The sequence below is a fragment of the Schistocerca americana genome, unplaced genomic scaffold (assembly GCF_021461395.2).
Source record: "Schistocerca americana isolate TAMUIC-IGC-003095 unplaced genomic scaffold, iqSchAmer2.1 HiC_scaffold_420, whole genome shotgun sequence".
NCBI lineage: Eukaryota > Metazoa > Arthropoda > Insecta > Orthoptera > Acrididae > Schistocerca > Schistocerca americana.
The window spans coordinates 48,704-75,948 of record NW_025726149.1 but is presented as its reverse complement, the minus strand read 5'-3'; the positions used below and the strand labels follow the sequence as shown (position 1 = coordinate 75,948).

The following is a 27,245-nucleotide window of genomic DNA, read 5'->3' as shown; positions in this document are numbered from 1 at the left end:
AAAGGTGCTCGCAAAGAGAGAAGGGCGCCGACGCGGCACTCGACACGAAATGCGACAAGCGACCGTACGAACGGTCGATCGAAACGGCCACATCCGGTGTGGTCTAGTGGCTAGGATACCTGGCTTTCACCCAGGAGGCCCGGGTCAGATTCCCGGTACCGGAACGGAATTTTTTCCACACGCGACGTGACTAGTTTGAGCTGTCCGAGCGGCCGTTTCCCGTCAGCAGAATATAGAGCAGGGAAGCAGACGCACGACGACCATAGAAATGGTGTACGGCCTCATGCCACCTGTTTCCAGCTTAGGGCTGAGCAACTGCATCTGCCGAGGCCCGTTAGCTCAGTTGGTTAGAGCGTCGTGCTAATAACGCGAAGGTCGTGGGTTCGATCCCCCCACGGGCCACTGCTCTTTTACTACTACGAAAAGGCAGCGCCGATTTCAGCTGGCGAGTGTGATGACCAAAAGATCATCACCCTGCGTGGAAGTTGACAGAGGATCCGAACCCGACTCTTCGGGAAGCGCTACAGCATTCACTCGGCAATGGCCGTACTATCTTGAATACACTGGTTCTCAATTGATAAAGAGAAAATGAAAGAAAATGTCCGATTGCCGATGCGCAACAACTTTGGCCCCTGTCAGTACTTGGGCGGGTGAGCGCATGGGAACACAGGGTACTATTGGCAGTTTTACTTCCTATTTTTGCTTCTCCTTAGTTTTCGGAGCTACAGCCCGATTCGGTCAGGGAGACGCCACCGTGAAATGAAGGGGGCGTGCTGTGTGTCCATCGCCTCGCCTCTCCTTACCTCTCTCAGTCGTTTCTCGTGCTTGTCGTTTTGATATAGGCCGATTTGAGAGCGTCAGCTCTCGCGTCAGCTGAGCAAAGTCGAGACAAGTCGAGACACACTAAGGGCTGGTATGCAGCGAGTAGGAGGCCGGAAAAACAATAATTTAAGAGCGCGTGGCAAAAGTACTCATACGCGAAATTAAAAGCCTGCTGCGGTGGCCGGGAATCGAACCCGGATCAACTGCTTGGAAGGCAACTATGCTGACCATTACACCACCACCGCACAAGCGAGCGCCCCGCCTCCGCGCTGTGTCGGCTTCCCGCCTGTCGGCAGCGGCCGAAGGTGATCGTACCTGGCAGGCGCATTTCGAGGTAGGCTAGGGGAGCACATCCAGACGCATTCGGACAGCGTATCCGCGCACATTTCGCATCCTTTGGCAAGAGTCGGCGCCGGCGAGGACCGCGTTCTGGCGGCATTTTTAAGCAGTGCAGTGCAGGATTCAGCGTCTGCAGCATCTTCTCCACAGAATGCTACGGCGCTTGACGGCAGTCCCACTTTCCCTTGAGACATCTGCTCGGGAAGCAGCGTAAAGTTACCGCTGGCCCAAGCATCGGTGGTTAAGTGGTAGAATGCTCGCCTGCCACGCGGGCGGCCCGGGTTCGATTCCCGGCCGATGCATCTTATTGCTTTTCCCGCGATAATGCTGCCGTGTGGCTTGCGCGCTTGAGATGCACGATCCGCAAGAATATATAGCTGGATTCCCTTGAGAAGAACCGAGAACGCAGCACTCGCCGGTCCCCACTAGGACGCTCGCATGATGTTCTGCAGACTAGCGTCGGCTTGGCCTCACAAGTTGCTGTGTCCAGGTGCCTCCGAGGCACTGAACTTTAACGACAAGGAGTGCTGCCTATCGTTGCAACAGCTGCAGCAACACCGCAATCAACTGGGCCGGCAGTGCACGTGTAGCAACAGAACACGTTATCCAGGAAGTAATGTTGGGTACGGTATTTACCCAGTTTCCAGGACCAGTGGTGCACCCGTGCCTCGGTAGCGCAGTAGGCAGCGCGTAAGTCTCATAATCTTAAGGTCGTGAGTTCGATCCTCACCCGGGGCATTTGATTTTCTGTGACCGATGGTGGTGCTGTTGCTAGGGCACCAACGTATTTCTTGTTTGTTATCCACAACGTTTCAACGCTTCAACGGGAAAATGTTTACTTCCTGTTATTGCTACTTACAGCTTCCCTTTTCCTCTTCTCCCAGCAGAGCATGAAGCCAAAAGCATTGCTCTGCGGCGTTTGAGGTGCGCGCCTTGCCAGTCAGTATGTGCAAAGGTGCTCGCAAAGAGAGAAGGGCGCCGACGCGGCACTCGACACGAAATGCGACAAGCGACCGTACGAACGGTCGATCGAAACGGCCACATCCGGTGTGGTCTAGTGGCTAGGATACCTGGCTTTCACCCAGGAGGCCCGGGTCAGATTCCCGGTACCGGAACGGAATTTTTTCCACACGCGACGTGACTAGTTTGAGCTGTCCGAGCGGCCGTTTCCCGTCAGCAGAATATAGAGCAGGGAAGCAGACGCACGACGACCATAGAAATGGTGTACGGCCTCATGCCACCTGTTTCCAGCTTAGGGCTGAGCAACTGCATCTGCCGAGGCCCGTTAGCTCAGTTGGTTAGAGCGTCGTGCTAATAACGCGAAGGTCGTGGGTTCGATCCCCCCACGGGCCACTGCTCTTTTACTACTACGAAAAGGCAGCGCCGATTTCAGCTGGCGAGTGTGATGACCAAAAGATCATCACCCTGCGTGGAAGTTGACAGAGGATCCGAACCCGACTCTTCGGGAAGCGCTACAGCATTCACTCGGCAATGGCCGTACTATCTTGAATACACTGGTTCTCAATTGATAAAGAGAAAATGAAAGAAAATGTCCGATTGCCGATGCGCAACAACTTTGGCCCCTGTCAGTACTTGGGCGGGTGAGCGCATGGGAACACAGGGTACTATTGGCAGTTTTACTTCCTATTTTTGCTTCTCCTTAGTTTTCGGAGCTACAGCCCGATTCGGTCAGGGAGACGCCACCGTGAAATGAAGGGGGCGTGCTGTGTGTCCATCGCCTCGCCTCTCCTTACCTCTCTCAGTCGTTTCTCGTGCTTGTCGTTTTGATATAGGCCGATTTGAGAGCGTCAGCTCTCGCGTCAGCTGAGCAAAGTCGAGACAAGTCGAGACACACTAAGGGCTGGTATGCAGCGAGTAGGAGGCCGGAAAAACAATAATTTAAGAGCGCGTGGCAAAAGTACTCATACGCGAAATTAAAAGCCTGCTGCGGTGGCCGGGAATCGAACCCGGATCAACTGCTTGGAAGGCAACTATGCTGACCATTACACCACCACCGCACAAGCGAGCGCCCCGCCTCCGCGCTGTGTCGGCTTCCCGCCTGTCGGCAGCGGCCGAAGGTGATCGTACCTGGCAGGCGCATTTCGAGGTAGGCTAGGGGAGCACATCCAGACGCATTCGGACAGCGTATCCGCGCACATTTCGCATCCTTTGGCAAGAGTCGGCGCCGGCGAGGACCGCGTTCTGGCGGCATTTTTAAGCAGTGCAGTGCAGGATTCAGCGTCTGCAGCATCTTCTCCACAGAATGCTACGGCGCTTGACGGCAGTCCCACTTTCCCTTGAGACATCTGCTCGGGAAGCAGCGTAAAGTTACCGCTGGCCCAAGCATCGGTGGTTCAGTGGTAGAATGCTCGCCTGCCACGCGGGCGGCCCGGGTTCGATTCCCGGCCGATGCATCTTATTGCTTTTCCCGCGATAATGCTGCCGTGTGGCTTGCGCGCTTGAGATGCACGATCCGCAAGAATATATAGCTGGATTCCCTTGAGAAGAACCGAGAACGCAGCACTCGCCGGTCCCCACTAGGACGCTCGCATGATGTTCTGCAGACTAGCGTCGGCTTGGCCTCACAAGTTGCTGTGTCCAGGTGCCTCCGAGGCACTGAACTTTAACGACAAGGAGTGCTGCCTATCGTTGCAACAGCTGCAGCAACACCGCAATCAACTGGGCCGGCAGTGCACGTGTAGCAACAGAACACGTTATCCAGGAAGTAATGTTGGGTACGGTATTTACCCAGTTTCCAGGACCAGTGGTGCACCCGTGCCTCGGTAGCGCAGTAGGCAGCGCGTAAGTCTCATAATCTTAAGGTCGTGAGTTCGATCCTCACCAGGGGCATTTGATTTTCTGTGACCGATGGTGGTGCTGTTGCTAGGGCACCAACGTATTTCTTGTTTGTTATCCACAACGTTTCAACGCTTCAACGGGAAAATGTTTACTTCCTGTTATTGCTACTTACAGCTTCCCTTTTCCTCTTCTCCCAGCAGAGCATGAAGCCAAAAGCATTGCTCTGCGGCGTTTGAGGTGCGCGCCTTGCCAGTCAGTATGTGCAAAGGTGCTCGCAAAGAGAGAAGGGCGCCGACGCGGCACTCGACACGAAATGCGACAAGCGACCGTACGAACGGTCGATCGAAACGGCCACATCCGGTGTGGTCTAGTGGCTAGGATACCTGGCTTTCACCCAGGAGGCCCGGGTCAGATTCCCGGTACCGGAACGGAATTTTTTCCACACGCGACGTGACTAGTTTGAGCTGTCCGAGCGGCCGTTTCCCGTCAGCAGAATATAGAGCAGGGAAGCAGACGCACGACGACCATAGAAATGGTGTACGGCCTCATGCCACCTGTTTCCAGCTTAGGGCTGAGCAACTGCATCTGCCGAGGCCCGTTAGCTCAGTTGGTTAGAGCGTCGTGCTAATAACGCGAAGGTCGTGGGTTCGATCCCCCCACGGGCCACTGCTCTTTTACTACTACGAAAAGGCAGCGCCGATTTCAGCTGGCGAGTGTGATGACCAAAAGATCATCACCCTGCGTGGAAGTTGACAGAGGATCCGAACCCGACTCTTCGGGAAGCGCTACAGCATTCACTCGGCAATGGCCGTACTATCTTGAATACACTGGTTCTCAATTGATAAAGAGAAAATGAAAGAAAATGTCCGATTGCCGATGCGCAACAACTTTGGCCCCTGTCAGTACTTGGGCGGGTGAGCGCATGGGAACACAGGGTACTATTGGCAGTTTTACTTCCTATTTTTGCTTCTCCTTAGTTTTCGGAGCTACAGCCCGATTCGGTCAGGGAGACGCCACCGTGAAATGAAGGGGGCGTGCTGTGTGTCCATCGCCTCGCCTCTCCTTACCTCTCTCAGTCGTTTCTCGTGCTTGTCGTTTTGATATAGGCCGATTTGAGAGCGTCAGCTCTCGCGTCAGCTGAGCAAAGTCGAGACAAGTCGAGACACACTAAGGGCTGGTATGCAGCGAGTAGGAGGCCGGAAAAACAATAATTTAAGAGCGCGTGGCAAAAGTACTCATACGCGAAATTAAAAGCCTGCTGCGGTGGCCGGGAATCGAACCCGGATCAACTGCTTGGAAGGCAACTATGCTGACCATTACACCACCACCGCACAAGCGAGCGCCCCGCCTCCGCGCTGTGTCGGCTTCCCGCCTGTCGGCAGCGGCCGAAGGTGATCGTACCTGGCAGGCGCATTTCGAGGTAGGCTAGGGGAGCACATCCAGACGCATTCGGACAGCGTATCCGCGCACATTTCGCATCCTTTGGCAAGAGTCGGCGCCGGCGAGGACCGCGTTCTGGCGGCATTTTTAAGCAGTGCAGTGCAGGATTCAGCGTCTGCAGCATCTTCTCCACAGAATGCTACGGCGCTTGACGGCAGTCCCACTTTCCCTTGAGACATCTGCTCGGGAAGCAGCGTAAAGTTACCGCTGGCCCAAGCATCGGTGGTTCAGTGGTAGAATGCTCGCCTGCCACGCGGGCGGCCCGGGTTCGATTCCCGGCCGATGCATCTTATTGCTTTTCCCGCGATAATGCTGCCGTGTGGCTTGCGCGCTTGAGATGCACGATCCGCAAGAATATATAGCTGGATTCCCTTGAGAAGAACCGAGAACGCAGCACTCGCCGGTCCCCACTAGGACGCTCGCATGATGTTCTGCAGACTAGCGTCGGCTTGGCCTCACAAGTTGCTGTGTCCAGGTGCCTCCGAGGCACTGAACTTTAACGACAAGGAGTGCTGCCTATCGTTGCAACAGCTGCAGCAACACCGCAATCAACTGGGCCGGCAGTGCACGTGTAGCAACAGAACACGTTATCCAGGAAGTAATGTTGGGTACGGTATTTACCCAGTTTCCAGGACCAGTGGTGCACCCGTGCCTCGGTAGCGCAGTAGGCAGCGCGTAAGTCTCATAATCTTAAGGTCGTGAGTTCGATCCTCACCCGGGGCATTTGATTTTCTGTGACCGATGGTGGTGCTGTTGCTAGGGCACCAACGTATTTCTTGTTTGTTATCCGCAACGTTTCAACGCTTCAGCGGGAAAATGTTTACTTCCTGTTATTGCTACTTACAGCTTCCCTTTTCCTCTTCTCCCAGCAGAGCATGAAGCCAAAAGCATTGCTCTGCGGCGTTTGAGGTGCGCGCCTTGCCAGTCAGTATGTGCAAAGGTGCTCGCAAAGAGAGAAGGGCGCCGACGCGGCACTCGACACGAAATGCGACAAGCGACCGTACGAACGGTCGATCGAAACGGCCACATCCGGTGTGGTCTAGTGGCTAGGATACCTGGCTTTCACCCAGGAGGCCCGGGTCAGATTCCCGGTACCGGAACGGAATTTTTTCCACACGCGACGTGACTAGTTTGAGCTGTCCGAGCGGCCGTTTCCCGTCAGCAGAATATAGAGCAGGGAAGCAGACGCACGACGACCATAGAAATGGTGTACGGCCTCATGCCACCTGTTTCCAGCTTAGGGCTGAGCAACTGCATCTGCCGAGGCCCGTTAGCTCAGTTGGTTAGAGCGTCGTGCTAATAACGCGAAGGTCGTGGGTTCGATCCCCCCACGGGCCACTGCTCTTTTACTACTACGAAAAGGCAGCGCCGATTTCAGCTGGCGAGTGTGATGACCAAAAGATCATCACCCTGCGTGGAAGTTGACAGAGGATCCGAACCCGACTCTTCGGGAAGCGCTACAGCATTCACTCGGCAATGGCCGTACTATCTTGAATACACTGGTTCTCAATTGATAAAGAGAAAATGAAAGAAAATGTCCGATTGCCGATGCGCAACAACTTTGGCCCCTGTCAGTACTTGGGCGGGTGAGCGCATGGGAACACAGGGTACTATTGGCAGTTTTACTTCCTATTTTTGCTTCTCCTTAGTTTTCGGAGCTACAGCCCGATTCGGTCAGGGAGACGCCACCGTGAAATGAAGGGGGCGTGCTGTGTGTCCATCGCCTCGCCTCTCCTTACCTCTCTCAGTCGTTTCTCGTGCTTGTCGTTTTGATATAGGCCGATTTGAGAGCGTCAGCTCTCGCGTCAGCTGAGCAAAGTCGAGACAAGTCGAGACACACTAAGGGCTGGTATGCAGCGAGTAGGAGGCCGGAAAAACAATAATTTAAGAGCGCGTGGCAAAAGTACTCATACGCGAAATTAAAAGCCTGCTGCGGTGGCCGGGAATCGAACCCGGATCAACTGCTTGGAAGGCAACTATGCTGACCATTACACCACCACCGCACAAGCGAGCGCCCCGCCTCCGCGCTGTGTCGGCTTCCCGCCTGTCGGCAGCGGCCGAAGGTGATCGTACCTGGCAGGCGCATTTCGAGGTAGGCTAGGGGAGCACATCCAGACGCATTCGGACAGCGTATCCGCGCACATTTCGCATCCTTTGGCAAAAGTCGGCGCCGGCGAGGACCGCGTTCTGGCGGCATTTTTAAGCAGTGCAGTGCAGGATTCAGCGTCTGCAGCATCTTCTCCACAGAATGCTACGGCGCTTGACGGCAGTCCCACTTTCCCTTGAGACATCTGCTCGGGAAGCAGCGTAAAGTTACCGCTGGCCCAAGCATCGGTGGTTCAGTGGTAGAATGCTCGCCTGCCACGCGGGCGGCCCGGGTTCGATTCCCGGCCGATGCATCTTATTGCTTTTCCCGCGATAATGCTGCCGTGTGGCTTGCGCGCTTGAGATGCACGATCCGCAAGAATATATAGCTGGATTCCCTTGAGAAGAACCGAGAACGCAGCACTCGCCGGTCCCCACTAGGACGCTCGCATGATGTTCTGCAGACTAGCGTCGGCTTGGCCTCACAAGTTGCTGTGTCCAGGTGCCTCCGAGGCACTGAACTTTAACGACAAGGAGTGCTGCCTATCGTTGCAACAGCTGCAGCAACACCGCAATCAACTGGGCCGGCAGTGCACGTGTAGCAACAGAACACGTTATCCAGGAAGTAATGTTGGGTACGGTATTTACCCAGTTTCCAGGACCAGTGGTGCACCCGTGCCTCGGTAGCGCAGTAGGCAGCGCGTAAGTCTCATAATCTTAAGGTCGTGAGTTCGATCCTCACCCGGGGCATTTGATTTTCTGTGACCGATGGTGGTGCTGTTGCTAGGGCACCAACGTATTTCTTGTTTGTTATCCACAACGTTTCAACGCTTCAGCGGGAAAATGTTTACTTCCTGTTATTGCTACTTACAGCTTCCCTTTTCCTCTTCTCCCAGCAGAGCATGAAGCCAAAAGCATTGCTCTGCGGCGTTTGAGGTGCGCGCCTTGCCAGTCAGTATGTGCAAAGGTGCTCGCAAAGAGAGAAGGGCGCCGACGCGGCACTCGACACGAAATGCGACAAGCGACCGTACGAACGGTCGATCGAAACGGCCACATCCGGTGTGGTCTAGTGGCTAGGATACCTGGCTTTCACCCAGGAGGCCCGGGTCAGATTCCCGGTACCGGAACGGAATTTTTTCCACACGCGACGTGACTAGTTTGAGCTGTCCGAGCGGCCGTTTCCCGTCAGCAGAATATAGAGCAGGGAAGCAGACGCACGACGACCATAGAAATGGTGTACGGCCTCATGCCACCTGTTTCCAGCTTAGGGCTGAGCAACTGCATCTGCCGAGGCCCGTTAGCTCAGTTGGTTAGAGCGTCGTGCTAATAACGCGAAGGTCGTGGGTTCGATCCCCCCACGGGCCACTGCTCTTTTACTACTACGAAAAGGCAGCGCCGATTTCAGCTGGCGAGTGTGATGACCAAAAGATCATCACCCTGCGTGGAAGTTGACAGAGGATCCGAACCCGACTCTTCGGGAAGCGCTACAGCATTCACTCGGCAATGGCCGTACTATCTTGAATACACTGGTTCTCAATTGATAAAGAGAAAATGAAAGAAAATGTCCGATTGCCGATGCGCAACAACTTTGGCCCCTGTCAGTACTTGGGCGGGTGAGCGCATGGGAACACAGGGTACTATTGGCAGTTTTACTTCCTATTTTTGCTTCTCCTTAGTTTTCGGAGCTACAGCCCGATTCGGTCAGGGAGACGCCACCGTGAAATGAAGGGGGCGTGCTGTGTGTCCATCGCCTCGCCTCTCCTTACCTCTCTCAGTCGTTTCTCGTGCTTGTCGTTTTGATATAGGCCGATTTGAGAGCGTCAGCTCTCGCGTCAGCTGAGCAAAGTCGAGACAAGTCGAGACACACTAAGGGCTGGTATGCAGCGAGTAGGAGGCCGGAAAAACAATAATTTAAGAGCGCGTGGCAAAAGTACTCATACGCGAAATTAAAAGCCTGCTGCGGTGGCCGGGAATCGAACCCGGATCAACTGCTTGGAAGGCAACTATGCTGACCATTACACCACCACCGCACAAGCGAGCGCCCCGCCTCCGCGCTGTGTCGGCTTCCCGCCTGTCGGCAGCGGCCGAAGGTGATCGTACCTGGCAGGCGCATTTCGAGGTAGGCTAGGGGAGCACATCCAGACGCATTCGGACAGCGTATCCGCGCACATTTCGCATCCTTTGGCAAGAGTCGGCGCCGGCGAGGACCGCGTTCTGGCGGCATTTTTAAGCAGTGCAGTGCAGGATTCAGCGTCTGCAGCATCTTCTCCACAGAATGCTACGGCGCTTGACGGCAGTCCCACTTTCCCTTGAGACATCTGCTCGGGAAGCAGCGTAAAGTTACCGCTGGCCCAAGCATCGGTGGTTCAGTGGTAGAATGCTCGCCTGCCACGCGGGCGGCCCGGGTTCGATTCCCGGCCGATGCATCTTATTGCTTTTCCCGCGATAATGCTGCCGTGTGGCTTGCGCGCTTGAGATGCACGATCCGCAAGAATATATAGCTGGATTCCCTTGAGAAGAACCGAGAACGCAGCACTCGCCGGTCCCCACTAGGACGCTCGCATGATGTTCTGCAGACTAGCGTCGGCTTGGCCTCACAAGTTGCTGTGTCCAGGTGCCTCCGAGGCACTGAACTTTAACGACAAGGAGTGCTGCCTATCGTTGCAACAGCTGCAGCAACACCGCAATCAACTGGGCCGGCAGTGCACGTGTAGCAACAGAACACGTTATCCAGGAAGTAATGTTGGGTACGGTATTTACCCAGTTTCCAGGACCAGTGGTGCACCCGTGCCTCGGTAGCGCAGTAGGCAGCGCGTAAGTCTCATAATCTTAAGGTCGTGAGTTCGATCCTCACCCGGGGCATTTGATTTTCTGTGACCGATGGTGGTGCTGTTGCTAGGGCACCAACGTATTTCTTGTTTGTTATCCACAACGTTTCAACGCTTCAGCGGGAAAATGTTTACTTCCTGTTATTGCTACTTACAGCTTCCCTTTTCCTCTTCTCCCAGCAGAGCATGAAGCCAAAAGCATTGCTCTGCGGCGTTTGAGGTGCGCGCCTTGCCAGTCAGTATGTGCAAAGGTGCTCGCAAAGAGAGAAGGGCGCCGACGCGGCACTCGACACGAAATGCGACAAGCGACCGTACGAACGGTCGATCGAAACGGCCACATCCGGTGTGGTCTAGTGGCTAGGATACCTGGCTTTCACCCAGGAGGCCCGGGTCAGATTCCCGGTACCGGAACGGAATTTTTTCCACACGCGACGTGACTAGTTTGAGCTGTCCGAGCGGCCGTTTCCCGTCAGCAGAATATAGAGCAGGGAAGCAGACGCACGACGACCATAGAAATGGTGTACGGCCTCATGCCACCTGTTTCCAGCTTAGGGCTGAGCAACTGCATCTGCCGAGGCCCGTTAGCTCAGTTGGTTAGAGCGTCGTGCTAATAACGCGAAGGTCGTGGGTTCGATCCCCCCACGGGCCACTGCTCTTTTACTACTACGAAAAGGCAGCGCCGATTTCAGCTGGCGAGTGTGATGACCAAAAGATCATCACCCTGCGTGGAAGTTGACAGAGGATCCGAACCCGACTCTTCGGGAAGCGCTACAGCATTCACTCGGCAATGGCCGTACTATCTTGAATACACTGGTTCTCAATTGATAAAGAGAAAATGAAAGAAAATGTCCGATTGCCGATGCGCAACAACTTTGGCCCCTGTCAGTACTTGGGCGGGTGAGCGCATGGGAACACAGGGTACTATTGGCAGTTTTACTTCCTATTTTTGCTTCTCCTTAGTTTTCGGAGCTACAGCCCGATTCGGTCAGGGAGACGCCACCGTGAAATGAAGGGGGCGTGCTGTGTGTCCATCGCCTCGCCTCTCCTTACCTCTCTCAGTCGTTTCTCGTGCTTGTCGTTTTGATATAGGCCGATTTGAGAGCGTCAGCTAAATGTCCCACCACCACACCTTCACCTGTCCATGTTAGGCAAAATCTTTATGCCTGACACATGTAGCACTATCACCGTCAGAGGGTGGTACGGGACTACAAGTCCCACCGCCACACCTCCAAAGTGAGTTGCAGTGACACAGTCACTGCCCTGTGGAAATTTACTGCCTCACCAACACAGTTAGACCGGAATAGACCGGTGATGCTGTATTGTAACATATCACCCCGTAAAAAAAAAAAAAAAAAAAAAAAAAAAAAAAAGCGTCAGCTCTCGCGTCAGCTGAGCAAAGTCGAGACAAGTCGAGACACACTAAGGGCTGGTATGCAGCGAGTAGGAGGCCGGAAAAACAATAATTTAAGAGCGCGTGGCAAAAGTACTCATAGGCGAAATTAAAAGCCTGCTGCGGTGGCCGGGAATCGAACCCGGATCAACTGCTTGGAAGGCAACTATGCTGACCATTACACCACCACCGCACAAGCGAGCGCCCCGCCTCCGCGCTGTGTCGGCTTCCCGCCTGTCGGCAGCGGCCGAAGGTGATCGTACCTGGCAGGCGCATTTCGAGGTAGGCTAGGGGAGCACATCCAGACGCATTCGGACAGCGTATCCGCGCACATTTCGCATCCTTTGGCAAGAGTCGGCGCCGGCGAGGACCGCGTTCTGGCGGCATTTTTAAGCAGTGCAGTGCAGGATTCAGCGTCTGCAGCATCTTCTCCACAGAATGCTACGGCGCTTGACGGCAGTCCCACTTTCCCTTGAGACATCTGCTCGGGAAGCAGCGTAAAGTTACCGCTGGCCCAAGCATCGGTGGTTCAGTGGTAGAATGCTCGCCTGCCACGCGGGCGGCCCGGGTTCGATTCCCGGCCGATGCATCTTATTGCTTTTCCCGCGATAATGCTGCCGTGTGGCTTGCGCGCTTGAGATGCACGATCCGCAAGAATATATAGCTGGATTCCCTTGAGAAGAACCGAGAACGCAGCACTCGCCGGTCCCCACTAGGACGCTCGCATGATGTTCTGCAGACTAGCGTCGGCTTGGCCTCACAAGTTGCTGTGTCCAGGTGCCTCCGAGGCACTGAACTTTAACGACAAGGAGTGCTGCCTATCGTTGCAACAGCTGCAGCAACACCGCAATCAACTGGGCCGGCAGTGCACGTGTAGCAACAGAACACGTTATCCAGGAAGTAATGTTGGGTACGGTATTTACCCAGTTTCCAGGACCAGTTGTGCACCCGTGCCTCGGTAGCGCAGTAGGCAGCGCGTATGTCTCATAATCTTAAGGTCGTGAGTTCGATCCTCACCCGGGGCATTTGATTTTCTGTGACCGATGGTGGTGCTGTTGCTAGGGCACCAACGTATTTTTTGTTTGTTATCCACAACGTTTCAACGCTTCAGCGGGAAAATGTTTACTTCCTGTTATTGCTACTTACAGCTTCCCTTTTCCTCTTCTCCCAGCAGAGCATGAAGCCAAAAGCATTGCTCTGCGGCGTTTGAGGTGCGCGCCTTGCCAGTCAGTATGTGCAAAGGTGCTCGCAAAGAGAGAAGGGCGCCGACGCGGCACTCGACACGAAATGCGACAAGCGACCGTACGAACGGTCGATCGAAACGGCCACATCCGGTGTGGTCTAGTGGCTAGGATACCTGGCTTTCACCCAGGAGGCCCGGGTCAGATTCCCGGTACCGGAACGGAATTTTTTCCACACGCGACGTGACTAGTTTGAGCTGTCCGAGCGGCCGTTTCCCGTCAGCAGAATATAGAGCAGGGAAGCAGACGCACGACGACCATAGAAATGGTGTACGGCCTCATGCCACCTGTTTCCAGCTTAGGGCTGAGCAACTGCATCTGCCGAGGCCCGTTAGCTCAGTTGGTTAGAGCGTCGTGCTAATAACGCGAAGGTCGTGGGTTCGATCCCCCCACGGGCCACTGCTCTTTTACTACTACGAAAAGGCAGCGCCGATTTCAGCTGGCGAGTGTGATGACCAAAAGATCATCACCCTGCGTGGAAGTTGACAGAGGATCCGAACCCGACTCTTCGGGAAGCGCTACAGCATTCACTCGGCAATGGCCGTACTATCTTGAATACACTGGTTCTCAATTGATAAAGAGAAAATGAAAGAAAATGTCCGATTGCCGATGCGCAACAACTTTGGCCCCTGTCAGTACTTGGGCGGGTGAGCGCATGGGAACACAGGGTACTATTGGCAGTTTTACTTCCTATTTTTGCTTCTCCTTAGTTTTCGGAGCTACAGCCCGATTCGGTCAGGGAGACGCCACCGTGAAATGAAGGGGGCGTGCTGTGTGTCCATCGCCTCGCCTCTCCTTACCTCTCTCAGTCGTTTCTCGTGCTTGTCGTTTTGATATAGGCCGATTTGAGAGCGTCAGCTCTCGCGTCAGCTGAGCAAAGTCGAGACAAGTCGAGACACACTAAGGGCTGGTATGCAGCGAGTAGGAGGCCGGAAAAACAATAATTTAAGAGCGCGTGGCAAAAGTACTCATACGCGAAATTAAAAGCCTGCTGCGGTGGCCGGGAATCGAACCCGGATCAACTGCTTGGAAGGCAACTATGCTGACCATTACACCACCACCGCACAAGCGAGCGCCCCGCCTCCGCGCTGTGTCGGCTTCCCGCCTGTCGGCAGCGGCCGAAGGTGATCGTACCTGGCAGGCGCATTTCGAGGTAGGCTAGGGGAGCACATCCAGACGCATTCGGACAGCGTATCCGCGCACATTTCGCATCCTTTGGCAAGAGTCGGCGCCGGCGAGGACCGCGTTCTGGCGGCATTTTTAAGCAGTGCAGTGCAGGATTCAGCGTCTGCAGCATCTTCTCCACAGAATGCTACGGCGCTTGACGGCAGTCCCACTTTCCCTTGAGACATCTGCTCGGGAAGCAGCGTAAAGTTACCGCTGGCCCAAGCATCGGTGGTTCAGTGGTAGAATGCTCGCCTGCCACGCGGGCGGCCCGGGTTCGATTCCCGGCCGATGCATCTTATTGCTTTTCCCGCGATAATGCTGCCGTGTGGCTTGCGCGCTTGAGATGCACGATCCGCAAGAATATATAGCTGGATTCCCTTGAGAAGAACCGAGAACGCAGCACTCGCCGGTCCCCACTAGGACGCTCGCATGATGTTCTGCAGACTAGCGTCGGCTTGGCCTCACAAGTTGCTGTGTCCAGGTGCCTCCGAGGCACTGAACTTTAACGACAAGGAGTGCTGCCTATCGTTGCAACAGCTGCAGCAACACCGCAATCAACTGGGCCGGCAGTGCACGTGTAGCAACAGAACACGTTATCCAGGAAGTAATGTTGGGTACGGTATTTACCCAGTTTCCAGGACCAGTGGTGCACCCGTGCCTCGGTAGCGCAGTAGGCAGCGCGTAAGTCTCATAATCTTAAGGTCGTGAGTTCGATCCTCACCCGGGGCATTTGATTTTCTGTGACCGATGGTGGTGCTGTTGCTAGGGCACCAACGTATTTCTTGTTTGTTATCCACAACGTTTCAACGCTTCAGCGGGAAAATGTTTACTTCCTGTTATTGCTACTTACAGCTTCCCTTTTCCTCTTCTCCCAGCAGAGCATGAAGCCAAAAGCATTGCTCTGCGGCGTTTGAGGTGCGCGCCTTGCCAGTCAGTATGTGCAAAGGTGCTCGCAAAGAGAGAAGGGCGCCGACGCGGCACTCGACACGAAATGCGACAAGCGACCGTACGAACGGTCGATCGAAACGGCCACATCCGGTGTGGTCTAGTGGCTAGGATACCTGGCTTTCACCCAGGAGGCCCGGGTCAGATTCCCGGTACCGGAACGGAATTTTTTCCACACGCGACGTGACTAGTTTGAGCTGTCCGAGCGGCCGTTTCCCGTCAGCAGAATATAGAGCAGGGAAGCAGACGCACGACGACCATAGAAATGGTGTACGGCCTCATGCCACCTGTTTCCAGCTTAGGGCTGAGCAACTGCATCTGCCGAGGCCCGTTAGCTCAGTTGGTTAGAGCGTCGTGCTAATAACGCGAAGGTCGTGGGTTCGATCCCCCCACGGGCCACTGCTCTTTTACTACTACGAAAAGGCAGCGCCGATTTCAGCTGGCGAGTGTGATGACCAAAAGATCATCACCCTGCGTGGAAGTTGACAGAGGATCCGAACCCGACTCTTCGGGAAGCGCTACAGCATTCACTCGGCAATGGCCGTACTATCTTGAATACACTGGTTCTCAATTGATAAAGAGAAAATGAAAGAAAATGTCCGATTGCCGATGCGCAACAACTTTGGCCCCTGTCAGTACTTGGGCGGGTGAGCGCATGGGAACACAGGGTACTATTGGCAGTTTTACTTCCTATTTTTGCTTCTCCTTAGTTTTCGGAGCTACAGCCCGATTCGGTCAGGGAGACGCCACCGTGAAATGAAGGGGGCGTGCTGTGTGTCCATCGCCTCGCCTCTCCTTACCTCTCTCAGTCGTTTCTCGTGCTTGTCGTTTTGATATAGGCCGATTTGAGAGCGTCAGCTAAATGTCCCACCACCACACCTTCACCTGTCCATGTTAGGCAAAATCTTTATGCCTGACACATGTAGCACTATCACCGTCAGAGGGTGGTACGGGACTACAAGTCCCACCGCCACACCTCCAAAGTGAGTTGCAGTGACACAGTCACTGCCCTGTGGAAATTTACTGCCTCACCAACACAGTTAGACCGGAATAGACCGGTGATGCTGTATTGTAACATATCACCCCGTAAAAAAAAAAAAAAAAAAAAAAAAAAAAAAAAGCGTCAGCTCTCGCGTCAGCTGAGCAAAGTCGAGACAAGTCGAGACACACTAAGGGCTGGTATGCAGCGAGTAGGAGGCCGGAAAAACAATAATTTAAGAGCGCGTGGCAAAAGTACTCATAGGCGAAATTAAAAGCCTGCTGCGGTGGCCGGGAATCGAACCCGGATCAACTGCTTGGAAGGCAACTATGCTGACCATTACACCACCACCGCACAAGCGAGCGCCCCGCCTCCGCGCTGTGTCGGCTTCCCGCCTGTCGGCAGCGGCCGAAGGTGATCGTACCTGGCAGGCGCATTTCGAGGTAGGCTAGGGGAGCACATCCAGACGCATTCGGACAGCGTATCCGCGCACATTTCGCATCCTTTGGCAAGAGTCGGCGCCGGCGAGGACCGCGTTCTGGCGGCATTTTTAAGCAGTGCAGTGCAGGATTCAGCGTCTGCAGCATCTTCTCCACAGAATGCTACGGCGCTTGACGGCAGTCCCACTTTCCCTTGAGACATCTGCTCGGGAAGCAGCGTAAAGTTACCGCTGGCCCAAGCATCGGTGGTTCAGTGGTAGAATGCTCGCCTGCCACGCGGGCGGCCCGGGTTCGATTCCCGGCCGATGCATCTTATTGCTTTTCCCGCGATAATGCTGCCGTGTGGCTTGCGCGCTTGAGATGCACGATCCGCAAGAATATATAGCTGGATTCCCTTGAGAAGAACCGAGAACGCAGCACTCGCCGGTCCCCACTAGGACGCTCGCATGATGTTCTGCAGACTAGCGTCGGCTTGGCCTCACAAGTTGCTGTGTCCAGGTGCCTCCGAGGCACTGAACTTTAACGACAAGGAGTGCTGCCTATCGTTGCAACAGCTGCAGCAACACCGCAATCAACTGGGCCGGCAGTGCACGTGTAGCAACAGAACACGTTATCCAGGAAGTAATGTTGGGTACGGTATTTACCCAGTTTCCAGGACCAGTTGTGCACCCGTGCCTCGGTAGCGCAGTAGGCAGCGCGTATGTCTCATAATCTTAAGGTCGTGAGTTCGATCCTCACCCGGGGCATTTGATTTTCTGTGACCGATGGTGGTGCTGTTGCTAGGGCACCAACGTATTTTTTGTTTGTTATCCACAACGTTTCAACGCTTCAGCGGGAAAATGTTTACTTCCTGTTATTGCTACTTACAGCTTCCCTTTTCCTCTTCTCCCAGCAGAGCATGAAGCCAAAAGCATTGCTCTGCGGCGTTTGAGGTGCGCGCCTTGCCAGTCAGTATGTGCAAAGGTGCTCGCAAAGAGAGAAGGTCGCCGACGCGGCACTCGACACGAAATGCGACAAGCGACCGTACGAACGGTCGAAGGAAACGGCCACATCCGGTGTGGTCTAGTGGCTAGGATACCTGGCTTTCACCCAGGAGGCCCGGGTACGATTCCCGGTACCGGAACGGAATTTTTTCCACGCGCGTCGTGACAAGTTTGAGTTGTCCGAGCGGCCGTTTCCCGTCCTGCTCGCAATATAGCTACTGTTTCGTGACCGTCAGCAGAATATAGACCAGGGAAGCAGACGCACGACGACCATAGAAATGGTGTACGGCCTCATGCCACCTGTTTCCAGCTTAGGGCTGAGCAACTGCATCTGCCGAGGCCCGTTAGCTCAGTTGGTTAGAGCGTCGTGCTAATAACGCGAAGGTCGTGGGTTCGATCCCCCCACGGGCCACTGCTCTTTTACTACTACGAAAAGGCAGCGCCGATTTCAGCTGGCGAGTGTGATGACCAAAAGATCATCACCCTGCGTGGAAGTTGACAGAGGATCCGAACCCGACTCGTCGGGAAGCGCTACAGCATTCACTCGGCAATGGCCGTACTATCTTGAATACACTGGTTCTCAACTGATAAAGAGAAAATGAAAGAAAATGTCCGATTGCCGATGCGCAACAACTTTGGCCCCTGTCAGTACTTGGGCGGGTGAGCGCATGGGAACACAGGGTACTATTGGCAGTTTTACTTCCTATTTTTGCTTCTCCTTAGTTTTCGGAGCTACAGCCCGATTCGGTCAGGGAGACGCCACCGTGAAATGAAGGGGGCGTGCTGTGTGTCCATCGCCTCGCCTCTCCTTACCTCTCTCAGTCGTTTCTCGTGCTTGTCGTTTTGATATAGGCCGATTTGAGAGCGTCAGCTCTCGCGTCAGCTGAGCAAAGTCGAGACAAGTCGAGACACACTAAGGGCTGGTATGCAGCGAGTAGGAGGCCGGAAAAACAATAATTTAAGAGCGCGTGGCAAAAGTACTCATACGTGAAATTAAAAGCCTGCTGCGGTGGCCGGGAATCGAACCCGGATCAACTGCTTGGAAGGCAACTATGCTGACCATTACACCACCACCGCACAAGCGAGCGCCCCGCCTCCGCGCTGTGTCGGCTTCCCGCCTGTCGGCAGCGGCCGAAGGTGATCGTACCTGGCAGGCGCATTTATAGGTAGGCTAGGGGAGCACATCCAGACGCATTCGGACAGCGTATCCGCGCACATCGCGCGGAGCAGCGGAGCGGTTGCGGCTTTGTTTACATCGCGGGGCGGCGCTCAGCGAGTGTTTCGAGGTCCACGTGTTCAAGTTTCTTCAACGTGAGTACCATGTCGACAGTTACTAGGGCAAACACTGCGCAGTTTGTGTTCGATCGAAATGCTTTGCGGCCCACCGCTTTTGAAATCCACGAATTTATATTCGAAGATTTGAAAATCCCGGAAGATCTAGTGGACACTTTTCAGTTGGATTTCGCGCAATATTCGCTATTTTTGAAGTTCTTTTCCGGCGACATCTGTGAAAAATTTGTTGAAAAATTTGGCGGAGTGCGTAAATTTAGGCATGTCGATGGCACAGTCAGTGATGTGCAGATTGTGCCCTCGGGTTATGGTGTTAGAACGGTTCGAGTATTTAATGTGCCCCCTGAATGCGGCAATGATTTGATTGCACGTGCTCTCACTCAGTACGGCGTTGTATTGTCGGTAGTGAACGAAAAGTGGTCTAGTGCGTACCGGTACCAGGTTAATAGTGGAGTACGTAGTGTCCGCATTGACTTGAAGAAACACATTCCATCCTACGTAATGATTGCGGGCTGTAGGGCTCAAGTGACTTATATCGGCCAGCCACCCACATGCTCAATTTGTCATTCCACTGAGCATTTACGTGTTGATTGTCCCCGTAGACGACCCGTGCAGCTCCCACGTAGTGATGTTGCGGCTACTGGTGGCCACTTTGTGCCACTACTGAGTGAAATAGTAGCGGGCACTGTATCACAACCATGCCCTGCCGACCCTATTCGTGCTGAGGATGTACCAAGTGAGGTGAATGTTACTGTCGACGCGCCACAGGATCGAATGGAGGACGCTCCCATTTTGTCCTCGGCTGTGGTAGAATCGGATTCAGTTGCTAGGGAGGTCCCAGATGTTTCGGATCATGCACCAGTTGCTATTTCGGAAGAGATGGACACCTCCTTACCACCGCCTCCGCCGCCTGAAGAGGTTCCCCTGGCACCGAGGAAAGGGCGTACAAAGAAAAATAAAAATAAGGGTACTAGGAGTCAGCAGTCAGATGATTTACCGTGCACCCCTGTCTCAGAGAGTGGCAGTGAGAGTGAAGTTCAGACATCGTGCCCCCCTGCTTCTGACAGCTCTGCGCGCCAGGAGCGTATAAGGGAACAAACTGCACATCTCAAGGTGTTCTTAAATACGGCACGCGAACAGGGTGCGCATGCTGCGAAGCGCAAAAGCGAGCAAAGTAGCGAGCAGCTGCCGCAGCGCACGCGCAGGCATTCGGCGACGTCGGCCGCCAGTACAGCAACAACACAGGCGGACGAGGCCACGTACACAGACACCGCTGGTGGTCGCGCCCAACCGACCGACCGACCAACGGAGACGCCCTGGTGGAAGCAGGAGGAGGACGACCCTGGATCCCATTAGCGGCTTTCGGCGGACCTGCTGTAATTCGTGCCCCGTTTACCTGCGACGTTATGTTCCGCTGTTCCTGCACGCTGACAGTAATTTTCTGCACAGTATTGTCCACGAGTTACGTAATGGGTTGCAGTGCTTCTTGACAGTTTTATTGGTGTGCTTAAGACGCTGCATCTGCGTCTTCCGTTTCTCATTTTTCTTGCTAATACTTGAGTGTCTGTGTTTTAAATGGCCGCCGCTCGTCAACATCTAAAGATCTTCTCAGTTTTATCACTCAATGTAAATCGCATCATAGCTGCGCATAAAATAGCAAGTTTTATAGACTTTTTAACTTTGGGCGGCTATGACGTTGCATTGCTCCAAGAAGTTACTGTTAAGCGCCTCAATAACGTCCCTGGTTATGATGTCATCTATAACATTAACGTTGAAGGTACTTGTGGCACCGCTGTTCTTTATAAAACTGTATTGCAACCAACTAACGTTCAATTTTTACCGAATGGCCGCTTACTTACGTGTACGATCCAGGATGTCACATTTATTAATATATACGCGCCGAGTGGCACTGATCATAAACGTGCACGTTCCGTTTTCTTTAATCAAGATGTGGTTCCGTTCTTTGCGTCGACCCGCAATGTAGTAGTTGGCGGCGATTTTAACTGTGTTACTGCCGCAGCCGATCAATTTCCCACGGCTACCATGTGCCCGGAACTTTCCCAACTAATTGTGACAAATGACTTGATCGATGTTTGGCGTCATTTTCATCCTGCCACGACGCAATACACACATTTTTATGCGAACGGTGCCAGCAGAATTGATCGCATTTATGTGTCGCGGCCGCTTCAAACCTATCTTCAGAGGGTTGCGGTACATCCCGTCGCTTTTAGCGATCACTGCGGTGTTGTGTGTGACGTGCAATTACTGGCAAATAGGCAGGCGCCACCTTCCCGTGTTTGGAAACTCAATACCCGTCATCTCTCTGACGCCGGTTTACGTTGCGAGATTCAGAACGTGTGGCAGTTCTGTTCTGAAAAACGGGGAAGTTATGCCTCAGTCTTACAATGGTGGGTCGACTTAGCCAAACCGCAGTTACGCAGTGTTGCGATGCGGTATGCAAGGGAGGCGTCATTTTGGGAGAGGCGCACCATTGCCTTTTATCAACAGTGCCTCCAAGATGCGCTTGATGCACCCGTGGCGCCAGATCAAAACTTACGCGCACGTTTGAATAGAATTAAAAGCAAGATACTCCAGCATCACCTCCACAAGGCACAAGGTGTTCTGATCAGGAGCCGACCGCAGTGTGAGACCATTGACGAAGTGCCAACGCTTTACCACTTGGCACGCGAGAAACGGTTGGCGCGGAGGAAAGACATTACCACCCTCATCACGGACACTGGTGCTCGTCTCACGGCGAAGCATGAGATCGTTCCCCACGTCACCGACCACTTTAAGAGATTGTTCGGACGGACAGCTGCCGATGATGTCGCCCGTTCCTTTCTGTTAGATGAATTGGATACTGTCATCTCCGAATCTGACCGTCAGTCACTGGATGAGATGTTGTCACGGGACGATGCGAAAGACGTGTTACGTTCGTGTCGTCGAGGGAAGTCTCCAGGTCCAGATGGCCTTCCCATCGAATTTTACCTGGCTTATTGGGATATTTTCGGTGAGACATTGACGATCATGATAAATGAAATTGTTCGTGGTGCTGCTGTCCCTTCGAAGTTCGTTGAAGGGCGTATTGTATTAATTCCGAAGACACCGACAGCATGCCGTGTTGAGGCATTACGCCCTATCACACTTTTAAATGCAGACTATAAACTGGCGGCACGATGCCTCGCAACGAAACTCAATGTGGTCATGGACAAGATAATCAGTCCCTTTCAGTCGTGTGGTGTGCAACGCCGTAGCATTTTTCACGCTGCGGCTTCATACCGAGACGTGGTCGCGTACGCAGCCATTAATGACCTGTCCGCTGGCATTCTCTCCATCGATTTTGCCAATGCATTCGACCGTATCGGGCACGATTATCTTCTGTCCGTCATGACAAAACTGGGGTTCGGCGGCCACTTTCTCGATGCTATACGGAATCTTTTAACATCGGCGACGTCAGTAATTGTCGTCAATGGTTGGCAGTCGCCGCCCATTCCTATTGCAAGATCCGTCAGACAGGGCTGTCCTTTATCAATGCTCCTATTTGTCATTGCGCTCGACCCGTTTTTGCGCGCAGTCGGTCGAATCATTGAAGGTGTCCAGGTCTGTCACGTCTCTCTCAAATGTGCTGCCTATGCTGACGACGTGGGACTTTTCATGGGGCGGGCAGATGACTTGGACAGAGTTCGCGATGTTCTGATACTGTACGAACGTGCCTCTGGCGCCGTTCTGAATACGCGGAAAACTGTATTGGTACCACTGGGTCGGCGGGGACTGTCTGCTGAACGGGACTGGTTCCGTGTTGTGCGCGCCCACAAAATTTTAGGACTCGACATTGTAGCGTGCCCACAAAAAATGCAAGTTTTAAACTGGAGGCGAATTCTTGGCACTGTGAAGGCCCTATGTCGCAGCCACTCAGGTCGCCGACTCAACTTACATCAACGTGTGGCTGTCATTAACACATTCATCTTATCGAACGCGTGGTACATCGCCCAACTGCTTAGTGTTCCGAAGCCGATCGGGAGGGCGATTTCGCAGGCGGTCTACTGGCTCCTGTGGCGGCATGAAATTTTTAAAGTCAATGCTTCGACCTGTGTCATCGACAGGCAGCTGGGCGGCCTCGGTTTCACCGACGTTCCACGCAAATGCGGCGCGCTGCTCGTCCACCGGACAGCCACCCTGCAGTCCGACAACCCGGCAGGAACCACCGCGGCACTCCTGGAGCTCTACCGCCCACACTCTGAAGCGGCGCCCGTCTCTCTCGCGTCCATCCCGTATAAGATGTCCTACATACGGGAGTACTTTTTAACGAGGAGCTACGCTCTGTCAACGGCTACCGACAGACACAGGACCGCCCGCGGACTCTACGTTGCCCTGACTGGACAACCTCCGCGTCATAAACTGGTGTTCCGCAACCCCACAGTGGAATGGGTGAACGTGTGGGCAAACATCAACAACCCGGTGTTGCCGTCGGATGTGAGTGCGCTCTGGTTTAAGATCGTCAACAACACCCTAGCGACGAACCAGCGGCTTGCCGACATTCATCTCCTTCCCTCTGCCAACTGTGGTAGATGTGGTGCTGTGGACACAAGGGAACATCGTTTTGAGTGTGCATCGGTGTCGACGGTATGGCGGCTGTGTCAACGAATGGTCGCCCACATTAATAGAACGCCTCCTCACCTTGTGACTGTTCGTCGTGTGATAGTGCCTAGCTTCAAAGCTTTCCCGCGGACGAAAAATAACGCCACTGTCTGGATCTTAGGGCATACGATTTATGCCCTTATCGATATGGCCGTCACTGATACTGTGATTTACCTGGATTATTTGTGGGCCCAGTATATGACACTGAAGGATTGCGTTCAATTTCGCGAACTGTTTGCGAATTTTTTGAAGGCGGCCTTGGATTACGGCTATGAAATGGAACTGCGGCAAACACCTTGAACTGAGATTTACTGAGCTGACGCGTTCCACCTTTACTTTCTTTTTCCTTCTTTATTTGTTTTAGTTGTGTTATGGTTGGTGACTTGTGCCACAACCTCACTACGGGTCGTTCTGGTTTTATCTCCAAGAGAGGAGTGTCCTTTTAATTTTGAGGAATTTTATTTTGTTTACAGGACTTCATGGGTATTTTAGAAGATACAGTCTCTTAATTTCTGTTCCCGGACTGTCGTGATTTCATTTTATTACTTTCCTGTGATTTCTGTTTCTTTCGTGTGATGCACACATCGACATAAACTCTCATGTTGTGCTGTTGTGCTGCGTTGACACCTGTTTTGTAACAACTCTCTGCTACATCGGAGTGACTGACGTTAGTCAGGAGGGAGAATACTTTCCTTTTAAGCGGAATATGATTTTAGTTGAACTACGCGCAGAAGAGTTGAACCAGCGGAGGAAAGAAGACCGTCCACGAATTCCGCAATAAAATTACTCTTAGTTCCTCATTTTTCTGTGGAAGAAGACACCACGCCATCTGAGCGGAAGATGATTTTGTTTTAAGTTATTCCTCTGTTCCACGAAGTTCGACAGTCCAGCAAATATAGCGATGAAGCTCGCCGAAGAAGGCATATTTTGGTGAGAGTAAGGAGGGCTATAAGGGGAGTTGGGAGGCCCTTAAAAGAAAAAAAAAAAAAAAAAAAAACAAAAAAAAAAATAAAAAAAAAAAAAAAAAAAGTGGTAGAATGCTCGCCTGCCACGCGGGTGGCCCGGGTTCGATTCCCGGCCGATGCATCTTTTTGCTTTTCCCGCGATAATGCTGCCGTGTGGCTTGCGCGCTTGAGATGCACGATCCGCAAGAATATATAGCTGGATTCCCTTGAGAAGAACCGAGAACGCAGCACTCGCCGGTCCCCACTAGGACGCTCGCATGATGTTCTGCAGACTAGCGTCGGCTTGGCCTCACAAGTTGCTGTGTCCAGGTGCCTCCGAGGCACTGAACTTTAACGACAAGGAGTGCTGCCTATCGTTGCAACAGCTGCAGCAACACCGCAATCAACTGGGCCGGCAGTGCACGTGTAGCAACAGAACACGTTATCCAGGAAGTAATGTTGGGTACGGTATTTACCCAGTTTCCAGGACCAGTGGTGCACCCGTGCCTCGGTAGCGCAGTAGGCAGCGCGTAAGTCTCATAATCTTAAGGTCGTGAGTTCGATCCTCACCCGGGGCATTTGATTTTCTGTGACCGATGGTGGTGCTGTTGCTAGGGCACCAACGTATTTCTTGTTTGTTATCCACAACGTTTCAACGCTTCAGCGGGAAAATGTTTACTTCCTGTTATTGCTACTTACAGCTTCCCTATTCCTCTTCTCCCAGCAGAGCATGAAGCCAAAAGCATTGCTCTGCGGCGTTTGAGGTGCGCGCCTTGCCAGTCAGTATGTGCAAAGGTGCTCGCAAAGAGAGAAGGGCGCCGACGCGGCACTCGACACGAAATGCGACAAGCGACCGTACGAACGGTCGATCGAAACGGCCACATCCGGTGTGGTCTAGTGGCTAGGATACCTGGCTTTCACCCAGGAGGCCCGGGTCAGATTCCCGGTACCGGAACGGAATTTTTTCCACACGCGACGTGACTAGTTTGAGCTGTCCGAGCGGCCGTTTCCCGTCAGCAGAATATAGAGCAGGGAAGCAGACGCACGACGACCATAGAAATGGTGTACGGCCTCATGCCACCTGTTTCCAGCTTAGGGCTGAGCAACTGCATCTGCCGAGGCCCGTTAGCTCAGTTGGTTAGAGCGTCGTGCTAATAACGCGAAGGTCGTGGGTTCGATCCCCCCACGGGCCACTGCTCTTTTACTACTACGAAAAGGCAGCGCCGATTTCAGCTGGCGAGTGTGATGACCAAAAGATCATCACCCTGCGTGGAAGTTGACAGAGGATCCGAACCCGACTCTTCGGGAAGCGCTACAGCATTCACTCGGCAATGGCCGTACTATCTTGAATACACTGGTTCTCAATTGATAAAGAGAAAATGAAAGAAAATGTCCGATTGCCGATGCGCAACAACTTTGGCCCCTGTCAGTACTTGGGCGGGTGAGCGCATGGGAACACAGGGTACTATTGGCAGTTTTACTTCCTATTTTTGCTTCTCCTTAGTTTTCGGAGCTACAGCCCGATTCGGTCAGGGAGACGCCACCGTGAAATGAAGGGGGCGTGCTGTGTGTCCATCGCCTCGCCTCTCCTTACCTCTCTCAGTCGTTTCTCGTGCTTGTCGTTTTGATATAGGCCGATTTGAGAGCGTCAGCTCTCGCGTCAGCTGAGCAAAGTCGAGACAAGTCGAGACACACTAAGGGCTGGTATGCAGCGAGTAGGAGGCCGGAAAAACAATAATTTAAGAGCGCGTGGCAAAAGTACTCATACGCGAAATTAAAAGCCTGCTGCGGTGGCCGGGAATCGAACCCGGATCAACTGCTTGGAAGGCAACTATGCTGACCATTACACCACCACCGCACAAGCGAGCGCCCCGCCTCCGCGCTGTGTCGGCTTCCCGCCTGTCGGCAGCGGCCGAAGGTGATCGTACCTGGCAGGCGCATTTCGAGGTAGGCTAGGGGAGCACATCCAGACGCATTCGGACAGCGTATCCGCGCACATTTCGCATCCTTTGGCAAGAGTCGGCGCCGGCGAGGACCGCGTTCTGGCGGCATTTTTAAGCAGTGCAGTGCAGGATTCAGCGTCTGCAGCATCTTCTCCACAGAATGCTACGGCGCTTGACGGCAGTCCCACTTTCCCTTGAGACATCTGCTCGGGAAGCAGCGTAAAGTTACCGCTGGCCCAAGCATCGGTGGTTCAGTGGTAGAATGCTCGCCTGCCACGCGGGCGGCCCGGGTTCGATTCCCGGCCGATGCATCTTATTGCTTTTCCCGCGATAATGCTGCCGTGTGGCTTGCGCGCTTGAGATGCACGATCCGCAAGAATATATAGCTGGATTCCCTTGAGAAGAACCGAGAACGCAGCACTCGCCGGTCCCCACTAGGACGCTCGCATGATGTTCTGCAGACTAGCGTCGGCTTGGCCTCACAAGTTGCTGTGTCCAGGTGCCTCCGAGGCACTGAACTTTAACGACAAGGAGTGCTGCCTATCGTTGCAACAGCTGCAGCAACACCGCAATCAACTGGGCCGGCAGTGCACGTGTAGCAACAGAACACGTTATCCAGGAAGTAATGTTGGGTACGGTATTTACCCAGTTTCCAGGACCAGTTGTGCACCCGTGCCTCGGTAGCGCAGTAGGCAGCGCGTAAGTCTCATAATCTTAAGGTCGTGAGTTCGATCCTCACCCGGGGCATTTGATTTTCTGTGACCGATGGTGGTGCTGTTGCTAGGGCACCAACGTATTTTTTGTTTGTTATCCACAACGTTTCAACGCTTCAGCGGGAAAATGTTTACTTCCTGTTATTGCTACTTACAGCTTCCCTTTTCCTCTTCTCCCAGCAGAGCATGAAGCCAAAAGCATTGCTCTGCGGCGTTTGAGGTGCGCGCCTTGCCAGTCAGTATGTGCAAAGGTGCTCGC

The 27,245-nt window shown here is 53.6% G+C and overlaps 49 non-coding genes across 49 annotated transcripts; 39 read left to right on the top strand and 10 right to left on the bottom strand.

Annotated features, from left to right (window-relative positions):
• The first annotated feature begins 92 nt into the window (after window positions 1–92).
• Trnae-uuc lies at window positions 93–164 on the top strand. Its single transcript has one exon. It is a non-coding gene; the product is annotated as a tRNA-Glu (tRNA).
• A 164-nt stretch (window positions 165–328) lies between these two features.
• Trnai-aau lies at window positions 329–402 on the top strand. The gene has a single exon. It is a non-coding gene; the product is annotated as a tRNA-Ile (tRNA).
• Window positions 403–995: 593 nt separating this feature from the next.
• On the bottom strand, window positions 996–1,067 carry Trnag-ucc. The gene has a single exon. It is a non-coding gene; the product is annotated as a tRNA-Gly (tRNA).
• A 325-nt stretch (window positions 1,068–1,392) lies between these two features.
• Window positions 1,393–1,463, top strand: Trnag-gcc. The gene has a single exon. It is a non-coding gene; the product is annotated as a tRNA-Gly (tRNA).
• Window positions 1,464–1,826: 363 nt separating this feature from the next.
• Window positions 1,827–1,899, top strand: Trnam-cau. Its single transcript has one exon. It is a non-coding gene; the product is annotated as a tRNA-Met (tRNA).
• Window positions 1,900–2,204: 305 nt separating this feature from the next.
• Trnae-uuc lies at window positions 2,205–2,276 on the top strand. Its single transcript has one exon. It is a non-coding gene; the product is annotated as a tRNA-Glu (tRNA).
• A 164-nt stretch (window positions 2,277–2,440) lies between these two features.
• Window positions 2,441–2,514, top strand: Trnai-aau. The gene has a single exon. It is a non-coding gene; the product is annotated as a tRNA-Ile (tRNA).
• Window positions 2,515–3,107: 593 nt separating this feature from the next.
• On the bottom strand, window positions 3,108–3,179 carry Trnag-ucc. The gene has a single exon. It is a non-coding gene; the product is annotated as a tRNA-Gly (tRNA).
• Window positions 3,180–3,504: 325 nt separating this feature from the next.
• On the top strand, window positions 3,505–3,575 carry Trnag-gcc. The gene has a single exon. It is a non-coding gene; the product is annotated as a tRNA-Gly (tRNA).
• Window positions 3,576–3,938: 363 nt separating this feature from the next.
• Window positions 3,939–4,011, top strand: Trnam-cau. The gene has a single exon. It is a non-coding gene; the product is annotated as a tRNA-Met (tRNA).
• A 305-nt stretch (window positions 4,012–4,316) lies between these two features.
• Trnae-uuc lies at window positions 4,317–4,388 on the top strand. The gene has a single exon. It is a non-coding gene; the product is annotated as a tRNA-Glu (tRNA).
• A 164-nt stretch (window positions 4,389–4,552) lies between these two features.
• On the top strand, window positions 4,553–4,626 carry Trnai-aau. The gene has a single exon. It is a non-coding gene; the product is annotated as a tRNA-Ile (tRNA).
• Window positions 4,627–5,219: 593 nt separating this feature from the next.
• Trnag-ucc lies at window positions 5,220–5,291 on the bottom strand. The gene has a single exon. It is a non-coding gene; the product is annotated as a tRNA-Gly (tRNA).
• A 325-nt stretch (window positions 5,292–5,616) lies between these two features.
• Window positions 5,617–5,687, top strand: Trnag-gcc. Its single transcript has one exon. It is a non-coding gene; the product is annotated as a tRNA-Gly (tRNA).
• Window positions 5,688–6,050: 363 nt separating this feature from the next.
• Window positions 6,051–6,123, top strand: Trnam-cau. The gene has a single exon. It is a non-coding gene; the product is annotated as a tRNA-Met (tRNA).
• Window positions 6,124–6,428: 305 nt separating this feature from the next.
• Trnae-uuc lies at window positions 6,429–6,500 on the top strand. The gene has a single exon. It is a non-coding gene; the product is annotated as a tRNA-Glu (tRNA).
• A 164-nt stretch (window positions 6,501–6,664) lies between these two features.
• Window positions 6,665–6,738, top strand: Trnai-aau. Its single transcript has one exon. It is a non-coding gene; the product is annotated as a tRNA-Ile (tRNA).
• Window positions 6,739–7,331: 593 nt separating this feature from the next.
• Trnag-ucc lies at window positions 7,332–7,403 on the bottom strand. Its single transcript has one exon. It is a non-coding gene; the product is annotated as a tRNA-Gly (tRNA).
• Window positions 7,404–7,728: 325 nt separating this feature from the next.
• On the top strand, window positions 7,729–7,799 carry Trnag-gcc. Its single transcript has one exon. It is a non-coding gene; the product is annotated as a tRNA-Gly (tRNA).
• Window positions 7,800–8,162: 363 nt separating this feature from the next.
• On the top strand, window positions 8,163–8,235 carry Trnam-cau. The gene has a single exon. It is a non-coding gene; the product is annotated as a tRNA-Met (tRNA).
• Window positions 8,236–8,540: 305 nt separating this feature from the next.
• Trnae-uuc lies at window positions 8,541–8,612 on the top strand. The gene has a single exon. It is a non-coding gene; the product is annotated as a tRNA-Glu (tRNA).
• Window positions 8,613–8,776: 164 nt separating this feature from the next.
• Trnai-aau lies at window positions 8,777–8,850 on the top strand. Its single transcript has one exon. It is a non-coding gene; the product is annotated as a tRNA-Ile (tRNA).
• Window positions 8,851–9,443: 593 nt separating this feature from the next.
• Trnag-ucc lies at window positions 9,444–9,515 on the bottom strand. Its single transcript has one exon. It is a non-coding gene; the product is annotated as a tRNA-Gly (tRNA).
• A 325-nt stretch (window positions 9,516–9,840) lies between these two features.
• Trnag-gcc lies at window positions 9,841–9,911 on the top strand. Its single transcript has one exon. It is a non-coding gene; the product is annotated as a tRNA-Gly (tRNA).
• A 363-nt stretch (window positions 9,912–10,274) lies between these two features.
• Window positions 10,275–10,347, top strand: Trnam-cau. The gene has a single exon. It is a non-coding gene; the product is annotated as a tRNA-Met (tRNA).
• Window positions 10,348–10,652: 305 nt separating this feature from the next.
• Window positions 10,653–10,724, top strand: Trnae-uuc. The gene has a single exon. It is a non-coding gene; the product is annotated as a tRNA-Glu (tRNA).
• A 164-nt stretch (window positions 10,725–10,888) lies between these two features.
• On the top strand, window positions 10,889–10,962 carry Trnai-aau. Its single transcript has one exon. It is a non-coding gene; the product is annotated as a tRNA-Ile (tRNA).
• An 862-nt stretch (window positions 10,963–11,824) lies between these two features.
• Window positions 11,825–11,896, bottom strand: Trnag-ucc. The gene has a single exon. It is a non-coding gene; the product is annotated as a tRNA-Gly (tRNA).
• A 325-nt stretch (window positions 11,897–12,221) lies between these two features.
• On the top strand, window positions 12,222–12,292 carry Trnag-gcc. The gene has a single exon. It is a non-coding gene; the product is annotated as a tRNA-Gly (tRNA).
• A 363-nt stretch (window positions 12,293–12,655) lies between these two features.
• Trnam-cau lies at window positions 12,656–12,728 on the top strand. The gene has a single exon. It is a non-coding gene; the product is annotated as a tRNA-Met (tRNA).
• Window positions 12,729–13,033: 305 nt separating this feature from the next.
• Trnae-uuc lies at window positions 13,034–13,105 on the top strand. The gene has a single exon. It is a non-coding gene; the product is annotated as a tRNA-Glu (tRNA).
• Window positions 13,106–13,269: 164 nt separating this feature from the next.
• On the top strand, window positions 13,270–13,343 carry Trnai-aau. Its single transcript has one exon. It is a non-coding gene; the product is annotated as a tRNA-Ile (tRNA).
• Window positions 13,344–13,936: 593 nt separating this feature from the next.
• Window positions 13,937–14,008, bottom strand: Trnag-ucc. Its single transcript has one exon. It is a non-coding gene; the product is annotated as a tRNA-Gly (tRNA).
• Window positions 14,009–14,333: 325 nt separating this feature from the next.
• Window positions 14,334–14,404, top strand: Trnag-gcc. Its single transcript has one exon. It is a non-coding gene; the product is annotated as a tRNA-Gly (tRNA).
• Window positions 14,405–14,767: 363 nt separating this feature from the next.
• On the top strand, window positions 14,768–14,840 carry Trnam-cau. Its single transcript has one exon. It is a non-coding gene; the product is annotated as a tRNA-Met (tRNA).
• A 305-nt stretch (window positions 14,841–15,145) lies between these two features.
• Trnae-uuc lies at window positions 15,146–15,217 on the top strand. The gene has a single exon. It is a non-coding gene; the product is annotated as a tRNA-Glu (tRNA).
• Window positions 15,218–15,381: 164 nt separating this feature from the next.
• Trnai-aau lies at window positions 15,382–15,455 on the top strand. The gene has a single exon. It is a non-coding gene; the product is annotated as a tRNA-Ile (tRNA).
• An 862-nt stretch (window positions 15,456–16,317) lies between these two features.
• On the bottom strand, window positions 16,318–16,389 carry Trnag-ucc. Its single transcript has one exon. It is a non-coding gene; the product is annotated as a tRNA-Gly (tRNA).
• Window positions 16,390–16,714: 325 nt separating this feature from the next.
• Window positions 16,715–16,785, top strand: Trnag-gcc. Its single transcript has one exon. It is a non-coding gene; the product is annotated as a tRNA-Gly (tRNA).
• A 363-nt stretch (window positions 16,786–17,148) lies between these two features.
• On the top strand, window positions 17,149–17,221 carry Trnam-cau. Its single transcript has one exon. It is a non-coding gene; the product is annotated as a tRNA-Met (tRNA).
• A 305-nt stretch (window positions 17,222–17,526) lies between these two features.
• On the top strand, window positions 17,527–17,598 carry Trnae-uuc. The gene has a single exon. It is a non-coding gene; the product is annotated as a tRNA-Glu (tRNA).
• A 198-nt stretch (window positions 17,599–17,796) lies between these two features.
• Trnai-aau lies at window positions 17,797–17,870 on the top strand. Its single transcript has one exon. It is a non-coding gene; the product is annotated as a tRNA-Ile (tRNA).
• Window positions 17,871–18,463: 593 nt separating this feature from the next.
• Window positions 18,464–18,535, bottom strand: Trnag-ucc. Its single transcript has one exon. It is a non-coding gene; the product is annotated as a tRNA-Gly (tRNA).
• A 6,300-nt stretch (window positions 18,536–24,835) lies between these two features.
• Trnam-cau lies at window positions 24,836–24,908 on the top strand. The gene has a single exon. It is a non-coding gene; the product is annotated as a tRNA-Met (tRNA).
• A 305-nt stretch (window positions 24,909–25,213) lies between these two features.
• Trnae-uuc lies at window positions 25,214–25,285 on the top strand. Its single transcript has one exon. It is a non-coding gene; the product is annotated as a tRNA-Glu (tRNA).
• A 164-nt stretch (window positions 25,286–25,449) lies between these two features.
• On the top strand, window positions 25,450–25,523 carry Trnai-aau. The gene has a single exon. It is a non-coding gene; the product is annotated as a tRNA-Ile (tRNA).
• Window positions 25,524–26,116: 593 nt separating this feature from the next.
• Window positions 26,117–26,188, bottom strand: Trnag-ucc. Its single transcript has one exon. It is a non-coding gene; the product is annotated as a tRNA-Gly (tRNA).
• A 325-nt stretch (window positions 26,189–26,513) lies between these two features.
• On the top strand, window positions 26,514–26,584 carry Trnag-gcc. The gene has a single exon. It is a non-coding gene; the product is annotated as a tRNA-Gly (tRNA).
• A 363-nt stretch (window positions 26,585–26,947) lies between these two features.
• Window positions 26,948–27,020, top strand: Trnam-cau. The gene has a single exon. It is a non-coding gene; the product is annotated as a tRNA-Met (tRNA).
• Window positions 27,021–27,245: the final 225 nt, after the last annotated feature.